The sequence below is a fragment of the Manacus candei genome, unplaced genomic scaffold, assembly GCF_025592945.1.
Source record: "Manacus candei isolate 608988 ecotype Guabito, Panama unplaced genomic scaffold, ASM2559294v1 h1tg000037l, whole genome shotgun sequence".
In the NCBI taxonomy this organism is placed as follows: domain Eukaryota; kingdom Metazoa; phylum Chordata; class Aves; order Passeriformes; family Pipridae; genus Manacus; species Manacus candei.
This window is the reverse complement of record NW_026138085.1, coordinates 395,732-412,730: the sequence shown is the minus strand read 5'-3', so window position 1 is coordinate 412,730 and position 16,999 is coordinate 395,732.

The following is a 16,999-nucleotide window of genomic DNA, read 5'->3' as shown; positions in this document are numbered from 1 at the left end:
GGAATTTTGGGGGTCCAGGAGGAGGCTGGTAAGAGATGGTGCTCATATGTACACCCCACCATGTGCTTGCTGCTCCACCCCTGTAAAGAGAGACAGAAATGAAGTGATCAACTTACAGGGTCACAGAATCATTAAGGTTGGAAAAGACCTCCAAAATCATCAAGTCCAACCTGTGACCACCCCCACCTTGTTCCCCAGCCCAGAGCACTCAGTGCCATGGCCAGGCCTTCCTTGGACACCTCCAGGGATGGGGACTCCAACACCTCCCTGGGCAGCCCCTACCAAGGCCTGACCACCCTTTCCAGGGAGAAATTCCTCCTGCTGTCCAACCTGACCCTCCCCTGGCCCAGCTGGAGGCCGTTCCCTCTCCTCCTGTCCCTTGTTCCCTGGCAGCAGAGCCCGACCCCCCCCGGCTCCCCCCTCCTGTCAGGGGGTTACAGAGCCAGAAGGTCCCCCCTGAGCCTCCTTTTCTCCAGGCTGAGCCCCCCCAGCTCCCTCAGCTGCTCCTGCTGCTCCAGCCCCTTCCCAGCTCCGTTCCCTTCCCTGCACACGCTCCAGCCCCTCCATGTCTCTCTTCCATGAGGGCCCAGAACTGGACACAGCCCTGGAGGGGCCTCAGCAGGGCCAGCACAGGGACAGTCCCTGCCCTGGCCCTGCTGCCACACCATGGCTGGCACAGCCCAGGGGCCATTGGCCTCTTGCCCCCCTGGGCTCCCCTGGGCTCATGTCCAGCCCCTGGCACCAGCACCCCCAGGGCCTTTCCCAGCGGGCACTTCCCAGCTGCTCTGTCCCAGCCTGGAGCTGCAGGGGCTTGTTGTGACCCAAATGTAGGGCCTGGCACTTGGCCTTGTTGAACTTCACACTGTTGGCCTTGGCCCATGGATCCAGCCTGTCCAGATCCCTCTGCAGAGCCTTTCTGCTTTCCAGAAGATCAATGCTCCTGCCCAAAGCCCATGGGTTTTGTTTTTGTTTGTTTGTTTGTTTGTTTGTTTTTGGGTTTTGTTTGGTTGGTTTTGGGTTTTGTTGTTGTTGTTTTTGTTGTTTTTTGGGGGCTTTTTTTGTTGTTTTCATTTTTTGCCCTGTGGAAAAAATATTTTTCTACCCAAAAGCTGCCAGAATGTCTTTTTGTCCTCTACAACTCCCTTCCAGGAGGTTGTAGCCAGGTGGAGGTCGGGCTCTTCTCCCAGGAACCAGCAGTAGGACAAGAGCGCTGGGTCTTGGAGGTCTTTTCCAACCCCACTGATTCTATGATTCCATGATTCCAAAGAGTCATTTTCCATGGCTAGTGGAGTAGGTTATTGCCAAACTTGTAGCTGGGCTGTACTCACAGCAGAGAACAATGACACAGAAAAGAAATGGAGAGCTGTGGTCACAAAGAGATTCTCAGTTGCATGTTCAGCACAGTGTTCTCATGGTGTGCTTTTAACGATCTTTTTGGTGAGAAAAATAGTAGGTACTGTAGCACTGTAGATTTTGGGTTTCCTAGCACAAAGGAAGCTAATACACAGGTAAAAATACAGCTGAAAAGAAAATTGCTTTTTCTATTGTGGGAAAATCTTTAGTGAAGTGATTTGAGCATTTTAAGGCATTTTGGGGTTTTAATAACCAAGATCATTTTCAGTGGAACCAGAGAGGTTTTTTTTGCTGTAGCTGTTGAACAAATTAGAAATACTTCTCTAGGCTGACCTGCCGTTAGTGTCAGGAGTCTTTTGACCTCAAAAGGAGATTTCAAAGCTGATGTCAAGTTCCTGTAGTAATGTTCAGCCTGGCAGCTTCCCTAAGGCAAAGCAACTCAGCCAGACTTCAGCACAAGGGGTTTCTGCACTGAGGTCTGACCTCAGTCGGATCAATTAATGCATAAATGTCTGTGCAGTGAAGCCTGACCTTAGCACATGAAGAACTCTGTGGAATAAACCTTGGGGAACACATCTGACCTTCACACAGCCAAGTCCGTCCCTGGGAAATCTGGGAAACACAGGACCCTGCAGATGACTTGGGGTTTTTGGTTAAGTGGTGTTCTGGCAATGAAAATTTATAACTGCACAGGGAGGGCAGCTTAGGCCATGGAAGAAGTGGAAAAATCACTATAAGATGCTTGAGGATCTATGGGATTTACATTTCTGGGTGGGGAGGGTTATTCTGTATGCAGAAGTTTCTCTAGATACAAATACCAAGTCAGAAAATAAATGTATTGGTAGGACTCGCCTATTTGGAAGACCAGCAGAACAGAATGCAGACAGTTTGTAAAAGGAAGTAAAGTAATTAACCCAAATAATGTTGTAATAATGGCTGAGTGCTGCTGCTGCCATAGGAGTGATGGTCTTCTGGGGATGGCTGGGTTTGGAAAAGAAGAAGGGCTTACTGCTAGCCAGGCAACTGTGTCTATTTGTTCTCCCCAAATCACAGACATGAGAAGTTTGATTTCCTATGGCACATTTAAGAATATTCAAAGCAAAATTTAAATTTTGGTGTGCATGAAAGTACATATTTACAGTGTAAGGGATTCCCAAAGAGGGGCTGTTTTGAAGACACACAGAGCTTTTCTTTGCATAAAATCACAGAGCACCTTCCTCCAGCCTCCTTGGCAGGAGCTGCTGGAGGCACAGTTTACCTCTGCTTGTGTACCTGGAGGCACTCAGCAAAATACAAGTAGAGCTAAAGCACGAGGCTTCCAAGTTATGCATAGTTCAGTTCCTACCTCACGCACTCGATGAGCTCTTGGAGAAGGAGCAATTCCAGTTCAGTGCTATTTATCCCTCCCCTCTGGAGCAGCGTGGCAAAGCTCCAGCTCAGCCCTGCTGGCCCCGCAGGGCTCAGCTCTCCCCGGGCCGGGTGCCAGGCCCTGGCTGGGGGCCCGGCTGTGATTAGGGTGTCGCTGCAGCAGCATCTCTTCCCAAACACAAACACACCTCTGGGGAATGCCCCATTCAGCTGCAATAGCCACACTGGAGATGGTATTTGAGTAACGTTGGCCGCCGGCCATTCCAGCACATGATTTATTGTTTTCTGTGCAAATCTGCTTTTAAAGCTTCTCCTACAGTGTTACAGGTGATATCATTCAATGCTAAGGACTTGCAAGATCCATTTCAACCCCTGAATCTGTGCAGAGATACAGTCTTGACCGTGACAGGACCCCAGGGAATGGCTGGAGCTGTGTCAGGGCAGGCTCAGGTTGGATCTCAGCAAAAGGTTCTTCCCCCAGAGGCTGGTTGGGCACTGCCCAGGCTCCCCAGGGCAGTGGGCACAGCCCCAAGGCTGCCAGAGCTCCAGGAGGGTTTGGCTGATCCTCTGGGGCACAGGGGTGACTCTTGGGGCTGGGCCTGTGCAGGGCCAGGGGTTGGACTGGATGATCCTTGTGGGTCCCTTCCAACTCAATATACTCTGTGATTCTGTGAAAATACGTAGCTTGTATCTGTCCATTGTTGGGTTGCAAGCATAGAATTTTAAGTTATTAATGTGTGTTCTCCTTTCATTTTCTTGAGTGTGTCTGGGAAGGGTGATCCAGCCCTTTTAATGTTTTATATTCACTGTAGATGATTGCAAGCACTGTGGAAATATAAATGGAAATAAAAAAAAATGAAATGAATAAATGAGTAAGTGAAATAAAGTAAAAGAAATTGGAGACCCATGTGTGAACAGTACCCAGGGAAGCCACCCTTCCATCAGGTGGGTGGGCAGCAGTAGGACAAGGATGGCATGGCCAAAGAAGCTCTGTCAGTGAGGTGAGCAGGGGAGAGAAATGACTTTCTACTCCCAAAGGTCAGAAGTGAATTTCTAACCTGGAAAGAAAGGATGAAAAATTATCTGTCCAAAAAGATGCCTTGGAGCCTTTTGGGATTACTCCCAGGTGATGCAGTTTGGGTGTCCTGCCCTCTTTAGGGTTGGGCTGGGCTGTGCTGGGTTAGGCATTAAGACATCCTGTAGCTCTTGCTGATTATTAATACAAGAATGATCAAATATACCTGAGAGTGTGAGTTATTGCCACATCAGTGTCTCTCTCGCTTGGGATCTGAGCACAAGTTCTGTTTTCACTGCAATGTTTGCAGCAGGTGGATGTCTTGGAGCTGCAGAGGTTTGTGTGTGTGGTCACCTCTCCCTCCCTGCAAGGCCCATGGGGGAGGAGATCACCTTGTAACCTGCTGATAGGTGTGCCCAGAGGTGTGCCATGGTTGAGGAGAAACCGAAAGACTTTCAAAGAGAAAGAGGGGAAATTTAGGTTGGATATGTGGAAGAAATTGTTCCCTGTGAGGGGGGGAGGCCCTGGCACAGGTTGCCCAGAGAAGCTGTGGCTGCCCCAACCCTGGAAGTGTCCAAGGCCAGGTTGGACGGGGCTTGGAGCAACCTGGGCTAGTGGAAGGTGTCCCTGCCCATGGTAGGGGGTGGAATGAGATGGTCTTTAAGTTCTCTTCGGTCCCCAGTCGTGCAATGATTCCATGGTAACAGTTGCAGTACAGTCACAAATGCAGAACCATTGAACACTACAAGTAAATGAACCTGCCAAGACTCCTGTTCACACACACAGGCTGGTGCTGCTTGTGTGAACCTCCCCTGGACTGATGCACCCTACAGAAACTGCTCTAAACCATATAACACCTTCCTCATGTGCTATACACCCACCCCTCAAAGAGGTTTCTGTTTATCAGATCACCTCGTAAAGCACATGTAAAGTTGGGTGTGTTTGTGATATAGGGGTAGGAGAAAGAGGGAGGTACATGGGAAGCAGGGCAGATGGATAGACACAAATCTCTAGTTCTGGTGGTTCTTATAAAGTCTGTGTAGCTGTGGAGAAGAGCTTCGGATAGTGCAGGGATTGGTCTGAATCCTGCAAATCCTGTTGGTGACATGTTCTTGCCATGGGCTGGGGTCCCCTCCTGCCCCTCCTCCTTGGAGGCAGAGGTGGCTGTTTGCTGTGAGGAGCTGTCTCTGTCCTTATCAGAGCCAAGGAGCACAAGTAGCTTTGGATGCCAGAAACCCCTGTTTCTTGTTCCAAATAGTAATGCACTGCAAAAGTTAACTTGAAAAAATCCATCTCCATCCTAGGAACATGTACACATCTGCATGAGTAGTTATGAAGATTAATGTAACACACAGGGTCAGAATTCCCACTGACATTTACTCAGTTTGTCCAAACAAGTTAGTGGAAACCTCCTGTGAGTATGAACTGCACTCTGCAGCACTGCACAGGCATTTCACATCTTGATGCCAATTCCCTTGCAGACACATCTGTAAGACTTAGTCCTTAAGTGCTGTAAAATAGAATACTAGGAGCAAAAAATCATAGGCATAGTGTGTAAGTTTTAAGACCTTAATAAAAGAAATATAAGCAAAACTGCAGTTATCCCTATTTCATGTCTGTGCTTGGACCTAAAATCAGTCCTAAGACAGACAGTTTTTCAAGAAAAATGAGAAAGACATGTAAGCCAGAGCTGAGCAATTTTCTTGCCTTAATGTTTAATGCCTAAAGTAATAGTGAGGTGCAGATACTATGTCAGATTTGTGGAAAGGCTATCACCTCTTAAAGCACAGACAGCGACTGCTCACCTGGCATGAAGAACCGTGTCTGACATCCCTCAGTTCAAACACTCGTATCTGAACGCAGTAGTGCTCTCCAATCCTTTGGATGATGAATGTTATATAAAAACAAGCCATTTTTTGGTCCTATGATCAATGTACACTAATCTCAGTGAGCAGGTTTGGACTCAGCTGCTGTAAGGATATTATTTGAATTTGGAAGCAGCATTATATTTGTTATACTATAAAATAAAGAAAACCGCTTTATTTAGTGTTTAACTCCCTTCCAGGCCTTCCCAGCGATGAGAATATTATCATTGCAACAGCATGAGCTGTGTAACACAGACTTTAAATCAGTGTAAAGGTGCTATGGACTAATGTGCTTATTTCCATATGGGAAAAAATTGTATCATCAGAGAAAATCTTCCTACTGGTGTAATTCCAGGCACATTGCTGTTTTCAGTAATGTAATGATGATAATTGATGGCTTAAAATTGACAAGGTCAATTCACTTGGCAGCCGTTTATTTGGCAGCCAGCTTGGCAATATGAAGGATTGACACAAAATAGGGCAAAGGTATCCTGTCCTGCCCACAGGTCTGATAACAGCACAGTATTTCAGTGATGTACCCGGGCTGTTTAGTCAACTCCTTTGGCACAACATCTCTTAATTATGTTGTCTAACCAGCTGTGCCACATGACAGGGTCAAACCTGAATTGCAATGCCAAATTGTAAAATTTTCTTGCCATGATGAGTTAATCAGGCAATATGCTACTGGTGTTATTCCAGCCTATTTTCTTAGGACATGTGCAGGTTCACAGCGTGAAGGCGAGACGATCGTTCAGTGTATTAATGTCTGTAAGAAATATAGGTCCCAGTTTAGCAGTTGTTCTTCCAGGGTTGGATGCTGAGCCTCGGACAGGAATGTTCAGGGACCTTTGTCTTGGCATGGGACTGATAACCCAACTTTTTCCATGTTCAGCATTTCCCACGCTCTGCAAACCTAAACCATGTTGATGTAACCACTGGCTCTGCAGTGTTAACAGGAAGATAAGGGGGTAACAGCACATTTGTATCCCAATCCTCTACAAACCAGGAGCAGGTCCCACTGTTCGAGGGTGGCCCCTGACAGAAGGGAACCCGAGGTGGGAATATCTGTGCATTCAGCAGTGGTTAATAATAGTACATCCTGCACACCACGGAAGGATGGCAATGAGTGTGGCCCTAGGTGAGCACTGCCCATTTAATTTACAAAGTTTCTAATACATCTCTGAAATGAAATTATTTTCTGTTCTCTGCCCCAGGAATCAACACACATTTATATCCTTTTTACAATTCTGTGTTCAGGAGGGGAAGTGAAGCCCCTGCTCTTGTAAGCAGAGATTACTTCATCCACAGCATTTTGGCTAGTAAAAATAGATTAATTCTATTTTTGCATGTTAATTTCATTCAGTGCTGAAATCATTGAAGCAGATACAGCAGCCCCAGTTGCATTCAGTTTAGGATCATGTTCTGAATGATGATGAAAGAGAAGAAATGTGTTACCCTACGCTGAATAAAAGGAGGGGCAGTGGAAGGATATTGAACACTGAGTTTGCTCCTTTGATTTGTAGACATATGAAACAGCCTGCCAGTTTCTTCAACTAAGTACATAAATCATTTAAATCTTGATTATGTGTTCTCTTAGTTTGCTGTTGTCATTGGAAGTGGCTTTATCAGACTCCAGTCCCTATGGTACTTCAGGAGGTTGTAGGAATGCAAAGCTATCTGAAGGTCATTTGCAATCTCAGCTGCAGAAATGACCAGCTGCTGTCAGCTATTATCACAGTGTTGATGTGTGTCCTACTAGTTGTGCAGTGAAATGTGAGCTGTATTGGAGGGACTCTGAAGCAGAAGAAGAAAAGTGTGGTTTCTGTGCATAGGCAGAAGGACACTCCCCTGTCAGCTCCAAACATGACCCTCCGTCACAATGGGATGCAGTGACTCTGCACGGATGGACACTGCTGACAGTAAGACAGGCACTTGGAAATCTGCCTTCCCCACTGGCAGCTGGCAGATGTCCAGAGGTGTTCTGTGAGGGCCACAGAGTAGGCACAGTAAAACAGCCTTGGCTTTATGCCAAGTTTACCACATGACAGTGAACAAGGGTCCCCAGAGAGGCTGTCGAGACTCCACTCTTGGGAGACTGGTTGAAGCCCTGAGCAACCTGGTCTGGTCTCACAGCTGACTGGCTTTGGGCAGGAGGTAGGGGTAGAGGACCTCCTGAGATCCCTTTCAACCTGGATTGTCCTGTGATGGTCACCTGAGTAGGCTCTGCTTGAAAATGGAGGGCTTGGTTGGAGAGTACTCAGAAGAGGAGGTCATCAGAAGCCCCCCAGACCTCTGAGTCAACACAGTTCCTTGTACTGACCCAGGCGTTCATCCTGGGAACACATCCACGTTGTGGATGAATTCTGCACAAAGGAATGCATCCAGCTTACTCCAGACTTGGTCTTTTGAAGTACCTTATTGGGAAGGTTCTTGCTTCCAGTCGTCTCCTGGACAGTAATCAGATGGTTTCAGATCCATTCCTAATTGTTCATGATTAATTCACTTCCTGAATATAGTAATTAAAAACATTGTCTTGCACTGCTTGTTTGCTGGTGTTAAGAATAAGGTGGAATGGCCAGGGGATTCTCCTTGAACAATTCTAATTGAACTTCTGATGGGTCAGACCATAGCCAAACTGGTGACACACCCTTTGATCCAAAGTCTGAATTGCTTTGATGAGGAAGTTTTGGTAGGCTTTGAATCAGTTTTGTGTTGTTTCTTTTTTCAGACTGTAAACAACGTCTTAGCAACACCCTAGTGCCAGGAACCCAGAAGGAAGATGGATGCCTGGCTTTGTTAAGGTTATGTCATTTCTGAGGCCCTGAATTACGCACTGTGTACAAGTGCCTCGCCTCATCTGCAGGTGGTGGTGAAGGGGGGGAATCAAAGCTACAATTACTGCCTTAGGAACAGCTGGACCTCATAGGATCTGCAAAAGAAGATTCCTCTTAAATATAACCTTGAAGAGCCATATGTGCATAGCTGTGAGGATTTTGGAAGTGATGTGGTGCAATGACAGGGAGATGACTGGTAAATATTAATTGGGACAGTGGCCCATGCCAAGAAATTCCTTGCGCTCATGTTACCTTCCCTCCATGCAAAATATTTACTGAGTTAGAGCAAAATACCACCATTAATTTATATGGTCATTGCACAATGACTTCAAGAGAAGACAAGGCCTGGCAGCCCTCGGGTGTGTTGTTGTGTTGCCTCAGTGAGGTGGTCAAGACATGTCGCCCGCAGCTGAGGAGCTGCTCCAATTCACATCTCCACCTTTTGTTCCCCAATGCACTCAAAAACCTCCCCATAAAAACATCCCTCTTTTTCATTTTTAAATGTCAAAAATCTGAATTCAGTTGAGAATAACAGTTTTTGAAAAATTGCTAAGCACATCAAATTGAAACATTCGCCATCATCTATCACTCATGCAGACTGATATTTATCAGTATCAGCATTTTAAGCAACTGTTCTGAATTTGTAGGTTTATTTAAACTTCAAAATTTAAAATATAAGCCTCATGTTAGTAGAAATAGGTGCACATCATAGTCACTAGATGTTTTAAATTTAAGATGCTTGATGCACCAAAGAAAATACTTGATATTGTACCTTCAGGTAAACCCAGAAGATTCCTCCATAAACACAAAAGCCTCAGCTGTGCAATTTATAAAGTCCAGCTCTTTTCCAAGATAGGGCAGCCAGCACGTGTTTGAGGCCCAAAAAATACTGGAATATGTGTTGGGTGCATAGAGAATGGTGATTATGCCTGGGGCCTGGTGGTAGGACCCAGCTGGGAGGAATGTCACTCACAGGGGGTGGTCTAGAGACTGTTCGAGTTCAGCCTTAAGGATGGTAGCGGGATCCCTAGATCATGGTTTGTCTGTCGGTCCCTGACAGTGTAATAATACTGCTGTTTAAAATAAATCAGAACAAATTATTTTGTCAGCTGAAGATGAAATTTAGGATTAGAAGAAATACTCAAAAAGGAAAGACCCTGGAAAAATACCACCATCTCCTCCTTTGTTAATGCTTCATGTCCAGAGGTTTACAGGGAAAGCTTGAAGAACGGAAGTGTGTGTGTTACAAATCACAGTCAGTCCCAGAATATACTGAGCTGGAAGGGACCCACAAGGATCATAGAATCCAACCCCTGGCCCTGCACAGGCCCATCCCCAGGAGTCCCACCCTGTGCCCCAGAGGATCAGCCAAACCCTCCTGGAGCTCTGGCAGCCTTGGGGCTGTGCCCACTGCCCTGGGGAGCCTGGGCAGTGCCCAACCAGCCTCTGGGGGAAGAACCTTTTCCCAATATCCAACCGCAAACCTGCACATCAGCATTACTTCGCCTCCAGGCAATGTGGTCTCTGTTTTACTTTTCTCTCTTAAAATTGTTTCCATTTAGAGCCCTTAAGCAGCTGTATGAATTCCAGGGTGACAGAAAATGACCCCCAAACTGTGCCGCCCCATGGCTCTTGGCTCAGCAGGGCACTGGGCTCTCCGTGTGGCTGCCCATGTGCCCCACACATGCCTGTGCACGGGCTCCCAGCAGGGAATGTTGTGATCCCCTGGCCTGTGCCAACTCACATATCTGAAGGTTTTCATAAGGGGAACCCCTTTGTGTTAGTCATCTGGTTGTCAAACAAGCCCTGGCTGCGATCCTGGACCTGGCACTAGATGAAATATGTGCACTTTAAACATTTCATACTTAGACTGATGGGAATGGGCAGTTCCTCAGTACGTTTTCTCAATGTTTTTAAACAATAAATGTCAACCTAAGGGCAAAGCGAGGCAGATTTCAGATTAAAGGGATGGGGTTTGCTTAACGTTTATAAATCCCTTAGTCTCAACCTCCTTCATGTTTCTTAAAACAACGAGCAAGGAAAGGCTACGTCGAACACAGTGGGCACTTTTGTCAACACAACTTTTTCCTTTAATAGTGTGATAGAGAGATTTCAAAAATAGATTTTTTATGATGGATTCATGACTTGGCATGCCATAGAGAATCTAGTATTCTCCCAAGCAAAGCTAAAGGTTTGTGTGAAAAGACTAACAATGCCAGGGAAAAGAACCTTTCATCCCCAAGATAGCTAAAATATTCCTTTGTTTATTTTTCACCCTTAATTACTTTTCCTGTCTTGGTTTAATCTGTAGTGCTGAAACTTGTCAGCACCTATGACCTTTAGTTTAGAATTGATGTCTGGGGAACATGAATAAAAGCAATTTTCACGTGGTGTCTCCCTGTCATGACTGCTGCCTGAAGCTCGCTGACTTTGCTTTTAAAAGACCCAATTCTATGCCCAAATAAATGCAACAAAACGTAATGGGAGTCAGTAGTTTTATGTTCCTTAACACCAAGGCAGAGGCTTCCTTCTTTGAGCCTGATGTTCTGTCACTTTCAATAAAATCTTCTGATTTCTGTTGGGTCACTCACTTTCCAAAGAAAAAATATCTCAGAAAGAATGATTGCCTCGGAACACTTGTCTTGATTTTGACTTAGTAGAATTTTAAGACTACTTGAAATGTAAATTGTCGAGTATACAGCTGAAGGGAGGAATTGTTCTGAGTAATAAAATTAACTTTCTATTTGGAAAAGTAGTTCTCAGAAAAAAACATTGCTCATACTTTTTTTTCCAAGTGAAGTGATTTCTTGAAACATCCCATGTATGCTTTCCATTGTGTAAGCTGGCACTGCCATACTCCAGAGAAGTTTCTCAGAAGGTTTCCAAGAAGCCTTGCTGTACCATCTCTTGGACAGGGCTGTAAATCTGGATTTACTCAGCCAAAGTAGGGCTTTTAAGCTTTCATTTTTTTGTGGTTTGGTGGCTTCTTTTGTCCATAGCAGAAGTTTCTTGGTAATTTGCATTGTGGACTTCTCACCTTCCTGCCACATTCACTGGCTCAGCTGGTTGGAGCGTGGTGCTCCCTACACCAAGGTCATGGTTTGATCCCTGCAGTGGCCATTCCTTTAGGAGTCACACTTGATGATCCTTGTGGGTCCCTTTCCAACTCAGAATATCCTGTGATTTTCTAAAATGACTGCTGTAGGCTTCGGTTATGGAGAGCTCAGCTCAGTATCACCAAATAACGCTCAAGGCAGTCACCACTTTTTAGGATTGGTGTCCACATCTTTTCCTTACCTTTTTTCTGTTGTGTCACTGAGAGTGAATCATTCCAGTTTATTGTTGCTGATCACAACCATAAGGAGATTTTTGTCTCGTTACAGACAGCAAACAAGTCAGTCACAAAAACCAGAAAGTGCAACAGGAGATCTCAGGAACTGCAGCACTGCTTGTATATGTAGCCTCTAAAAGTTAAATGCATTTTTCAAAAGCCCAAATGAATCAAAAATCATATTAATTATTCATCAGTATGTAAACCTGTCTGGGTTTAGAAGGTGCAACGGTGGCTCAGCAATGGCTTTATCCTTTCTCCAGTTAATGACATCTTTCAGAGAATCACAGAATCGTTTGGGTTGAAGAGGCCTTCAAGTTCATCTCATTCCACACCCCTGCCATGGGCAGGGGCACCTTCCACTAGCCTGGGTTGCTCCAAGCCCCGTCCAACCTGGCCTTGGACACTTCCAGGGATCCGGGGCAGCCACAGCATTGTTGAGGCCAGACCTCGAGTGCTGTGTCCAGTTCTGGGCCCTCATGGAAGAGAGACATGGAGGGGCTGGAGCGTGTGCAGGGAAGGGAACGGAGCTGGGGAAGGGGTTGGAGCAGCAGGAGCAGCTGAGGGAGCTGGGGGGGCTCAGCCTGGAGAAAAGGAGGCTCAGGGGGGACCTTCTGGCTCTGCAACCCCCTGACAGGAGGGGGGAGCCGGGGGGGGTCGGGCTCTGCTGCCAGGGAACAAGGGACAGGAGGAGAGGGAACGGCCTCCAGCTGTGCCAGGGGAGGGTCAGGTTGGACATCAGGAGGAATTTCTGCCTGGAAAGGGTGGTCAGGCACTGGCAGGGGCTGCCCAGGGAGGTGTTGGAGTCCCCATCCCTGGAGGTGTCCAAGGAAGGCCTGGCCATGGCACTGAGTGCTCTGGGCTGGGGGACAAGGTGGGGATGGGGCACAGGTTGGACTTGATGATTTTGGAGGTCTTTTCCAACCTTATAGATTCTATGATTCTGTGAATAAGAGAAGAGTTCAAGATAATCTCTTTTTGTGAGAGGGTGTCTTCCTCCTACACTACAGTCTCTTTTCTTCTTTGCCTATTGCAGTGTCTGCTAATGGGGAAATCTTAAAACTATGAGAGCAAAGATAGCAGGAGGTACAAGAGGGTAAAACTGAATTAAAGGCAAGAGAGTGCAGCAGGGATGTGGATAGTAAAACAGTCTCCGTGCTGAGCACATTGAAAGGAACACAGCTGGAACAATGTCTGAGAGTAACAGTATATCTTCCCATATACGTTTGCCCATTCCTCTGTTATTTTTCCCCAGTATTGTTTGCTGCATGGTCTCCCCACCAGGGTTAGAGATCACAATAATGTTTTGTGCAGGTAGCAGAGTACTCCATGTGTGGGAAGTCGTACATAATTTTACTTACAGAGCGAAGACATGACACTTTTTCTAACACATCAAAGACAATTTGTTTACTAATATCTGTTTTGGAAATGAAATAGTGGTTCTTAAGACTGCAGACTTTACTCTGACCAGAAAGATGAAAGATCTGTGTTTGTGAGGACTGTGCTAACAAAACATGCTTGTGGACTGTCAGGTTCAAAATACTTTACCTGTAATTCTGGTCTAGTTCTCATGTCCAAAGAGCTGGAGAATATATTCCCAGGATCATGACTGCTGCATGCCTTGCTGACCAGCAGTTCTTTATATCAACAGGATGAGAGAAAAACCAAGTCTATGTGTATTTATTTTCTGTGGAGACAGACTGGGAGACCTGGGGTTGTTCAATCTGGAGAAGCGAAGGCTCCAAGGAGAACTTAGAGCCCTTTCCAGGGCCTAAAGGGGCTGCAAGAGAGCTGGAGAGGGACTTTGGACAAGGGTCTGGAGGGACAGGACAAGGGGAATGGCTTCCCACTGATGGAGGGCAGGGGTAGACTGGATACACATAAGAAATGCATCCCTGTGAGGGTGGGGAGGCCCTGGCACAGGTTGCCCAGAGAAGCTGTGGCTGCCCCTGGATCCCTGGAAGTGTCCAAGGCCAGGTTGGATGGGGCTTGGAGCAACCTGGGCTAGTGGAAGGTGTCCCTGCCCATGGCAGGGGATTGGGGAAAGATCATCTTTAAGGTCCCTTCCAACACAACCCATTCTGTGATTCTTTGATTTAAATGAAGACTTGAAAAAAAAACTCTATAAATCTCCTAAGTTCTTTGGGCTGGAGGATCAGGGGAGCATGTCTGTGTGCAGCACTTCAGAAATTGCTGTAACTGGGGTTGCCTGGCTGATTAGCAATTTCCCCGGAATATTTTCCAATATTTTCCTCCAAATATGAGGACACTGACTCTTATTCTGTGCAAATCTGCTGGGGACTGCTGTCTTCGTGGCTGTAACCCATCTGCCTCTAGAAAATATTATACAGATGTCCTTGTTCTGTTAGTTTTTTTGTATTTCCCACTTCTCTCCACTTAAATACCCCTTTAATTCACCCTGGCATCAACTGATGCAAACAGAGAGAGAGAACATAACTCCTGGAAATGCTATAATATGCTTGTGCCAGACAATGCATTTTCATAATGTTCATGTAATGTATAGCTAGACCTTTTAATTTTTTTTAAGACCATTTGTGAATGGTGAGGTGAGGACATTTTGCATTTGAGCAGTCAGAAGCTTTAGAAGCCTGCAGCAAGGGAAGATAACAAAAGCTGTTGCAAAGCTCTTCTTTCACTTCCCAGGCTTTGAGGAGATGCATTCTTGGGTCTGGTTCATGTGGGCTCATTTCTCTGACTTTCACTTTGAATTTGGGAATTAAAGGGATTTTAAAATTCTAGGTCAAACTCATTAAAAAACACAGAATCTCACCTGGTTTCAGTTCCTTAAATCACAAGAAACAGTAAATCTGCTCCGGTTTTGATGCAAATCCATAAATCATGGGGTGGGTGTATTTGAAGCTTGGCCCAGAACCTTTCTGTCCAAGAGTCAGTTGTTGCTCCAAAAGTTCATGACTTTTTTGTGAACAAGCTTACGGATGGGGGGAGGTTTGGTGGCACATGGAAAATGTCAGATTTTTGGGGAGTTTGCAAAGATAGCACCCAGCTTCTGGATTTGGGATTTTCCTGACAGAAAGCTACATCTCTGAGACTGATGCCTAATCAAAGACACACCATTCTAGGGGAAAAAAAAGCCCAAATCCCTTCTCTGTTTCCTGGTGTACCAGGGCAGCACAGGGACCCCTCTCCCTGCTCCCCACTGGCTCCTCCCTGGAGGAATGGGGGCTTTCCCGGAATTCCTGCCTGCTTGTGGTTCCTTAGCCAGTCCTGCAAAAATGTATTTTTTATTGAATGTTATTCTAGCCATAAAACTTTTAAGCTGTTCAAATACTTTCCTTTGTACCGTAGACATCTGAGACTATTAGACATTAACAAGTAAATGTACTTTTTTTTTGTCTGCTTCAATCTGCTGAGGAGTTTTCTTTGGACTGATCTGCCCTTGCCTTGTACCAGAGGAAACAAGTCTGAGATGTGATATCGTATCTCCTCAATTGCTGTCTCCCCAGACTGTAGATATAGGTGTGTTTTACTTTGAATTAAAAAAGCGACTTTTATTTCTTGGCAACTCATTTCCTCCCTCAAGATCCAGAGATGTTTAAAGCCAAGAGGTACCAGACTGATTCTCTTTGATTCCTGTATTAAGCCTCTAAGTCTTGCAGGAATGGAACACATACTTTAGTAAGACTCAACTGAAAGATTTCAGGAGATGGAAATTCACTCTTTTCTATAGTTATTTTAATAATTAATATAATGAGCTCTTTGACTTCTGCCTCGTGCCACTGGAGTTGACTGTCTATGCACTCTGATGTGATTATTTTCATAATGGCCTCATCTGTAGTTGGGTCCCTGTTGAATTGTGTCCTAAACTGCAAATAGAGAGAGAGTGTTCTTGCCCCAGGTTGTTTATGAGAGACAGAAAAAAACCCATTATTGCAGTTTGAGGAGGTCAGACCCCAAATTTGCCTTATTTGTTCTGGATCTCCTAGGAAGACTGACCTGGTAAATTATACACCTGAATTGGTTATTAGGAATATGTGCCTCAATAAGTATATTTACTTATAAATATAAATTTATATATAAATTTATATTATAAATTTATAAAGTAAATATAATTATGATTTTAGATTAGAATTATGTATTATATAATATATTAATACAATATACAATAATATTAATTATATTGTTATATAATATATTATATACTATATAATGTAATTATATATATGATACAATTGTTATTCTTATATAAAAGTACAATTCTGATAAGTTATATTGGAATTGTACACCTAAATAAGTGACCTGATTTTCTGATGTGCTGAGCTTCTTTAAAATGGGCTCTTTGCTTGGGGTTTCTGTACAACCATCCTTTTCTGGGCTCCTGATGGGATCAGTTTTCCTCCACCACCCTCAGCCATCTGTTCCCATGGAATTCCTCCCCTCACAGTTGCAGGAGCTCGTTCAACACTCAGCGCATTTTCAGGTTGTGGAAGAAAGGTGTGAAGCACCTCTTGATCTGTGCTGAGTAATATTCAAAATTGGTCAATAAAGCAAAACATCTCTTCTGCTGGACAGGATGGCTACAGGTGACATTTTGGACCTGTGTTCATTATTTATACAGTTTTTGTGTCTCCAGATATGTGGTGCTGTTGCCTCACTATCAAAGGAAGCCCATAACCCAGGGCATGCAGTGTGGATTCTTTGTGCACATTTAGGCTTTATTGTAAGAGGGTTCTAGTCTCCACTGTATAGAGACGACAAAATCTTTCATTCTTATCCCAACAAAAATAGGATATGTGTGCATTCAATGCCTGAGCATTTGAATCTTGTTACACAAATGAGATATGGGAGCAGATAAAATCCAAATATGTTTTTATGTTACACTGAAAGCACCAAACTTCAGAGCCAGTTCTTCTTGAAAACAACATTGTAAACTGCTGATACCCATCATAGAATCCCAGAACAGTTTGTGCTGGATGGGACCTCAAAGATCATCTTGTTCCGTGCCCCTGCCATGGGCAGGGACACCTCCCACTAGACCAGGTTGCTCCAAGCCCCCTCCAACCTGGCACTGAACACCCTCACAGGGAAGAATTTCCTCCTAATACCTAATCTGAACCTGCCCTCTGTCAGTTTGAATCCATTCCTGTCACTCCATGCCCCTTGTCCAAAGTCCCTCTCCAGCTCTCTTGCAGGCCACTCATTGGCGTATTGTCCTTCTCCAGCAGAGATTCACAACTGCTTTTGTTCAGGAATG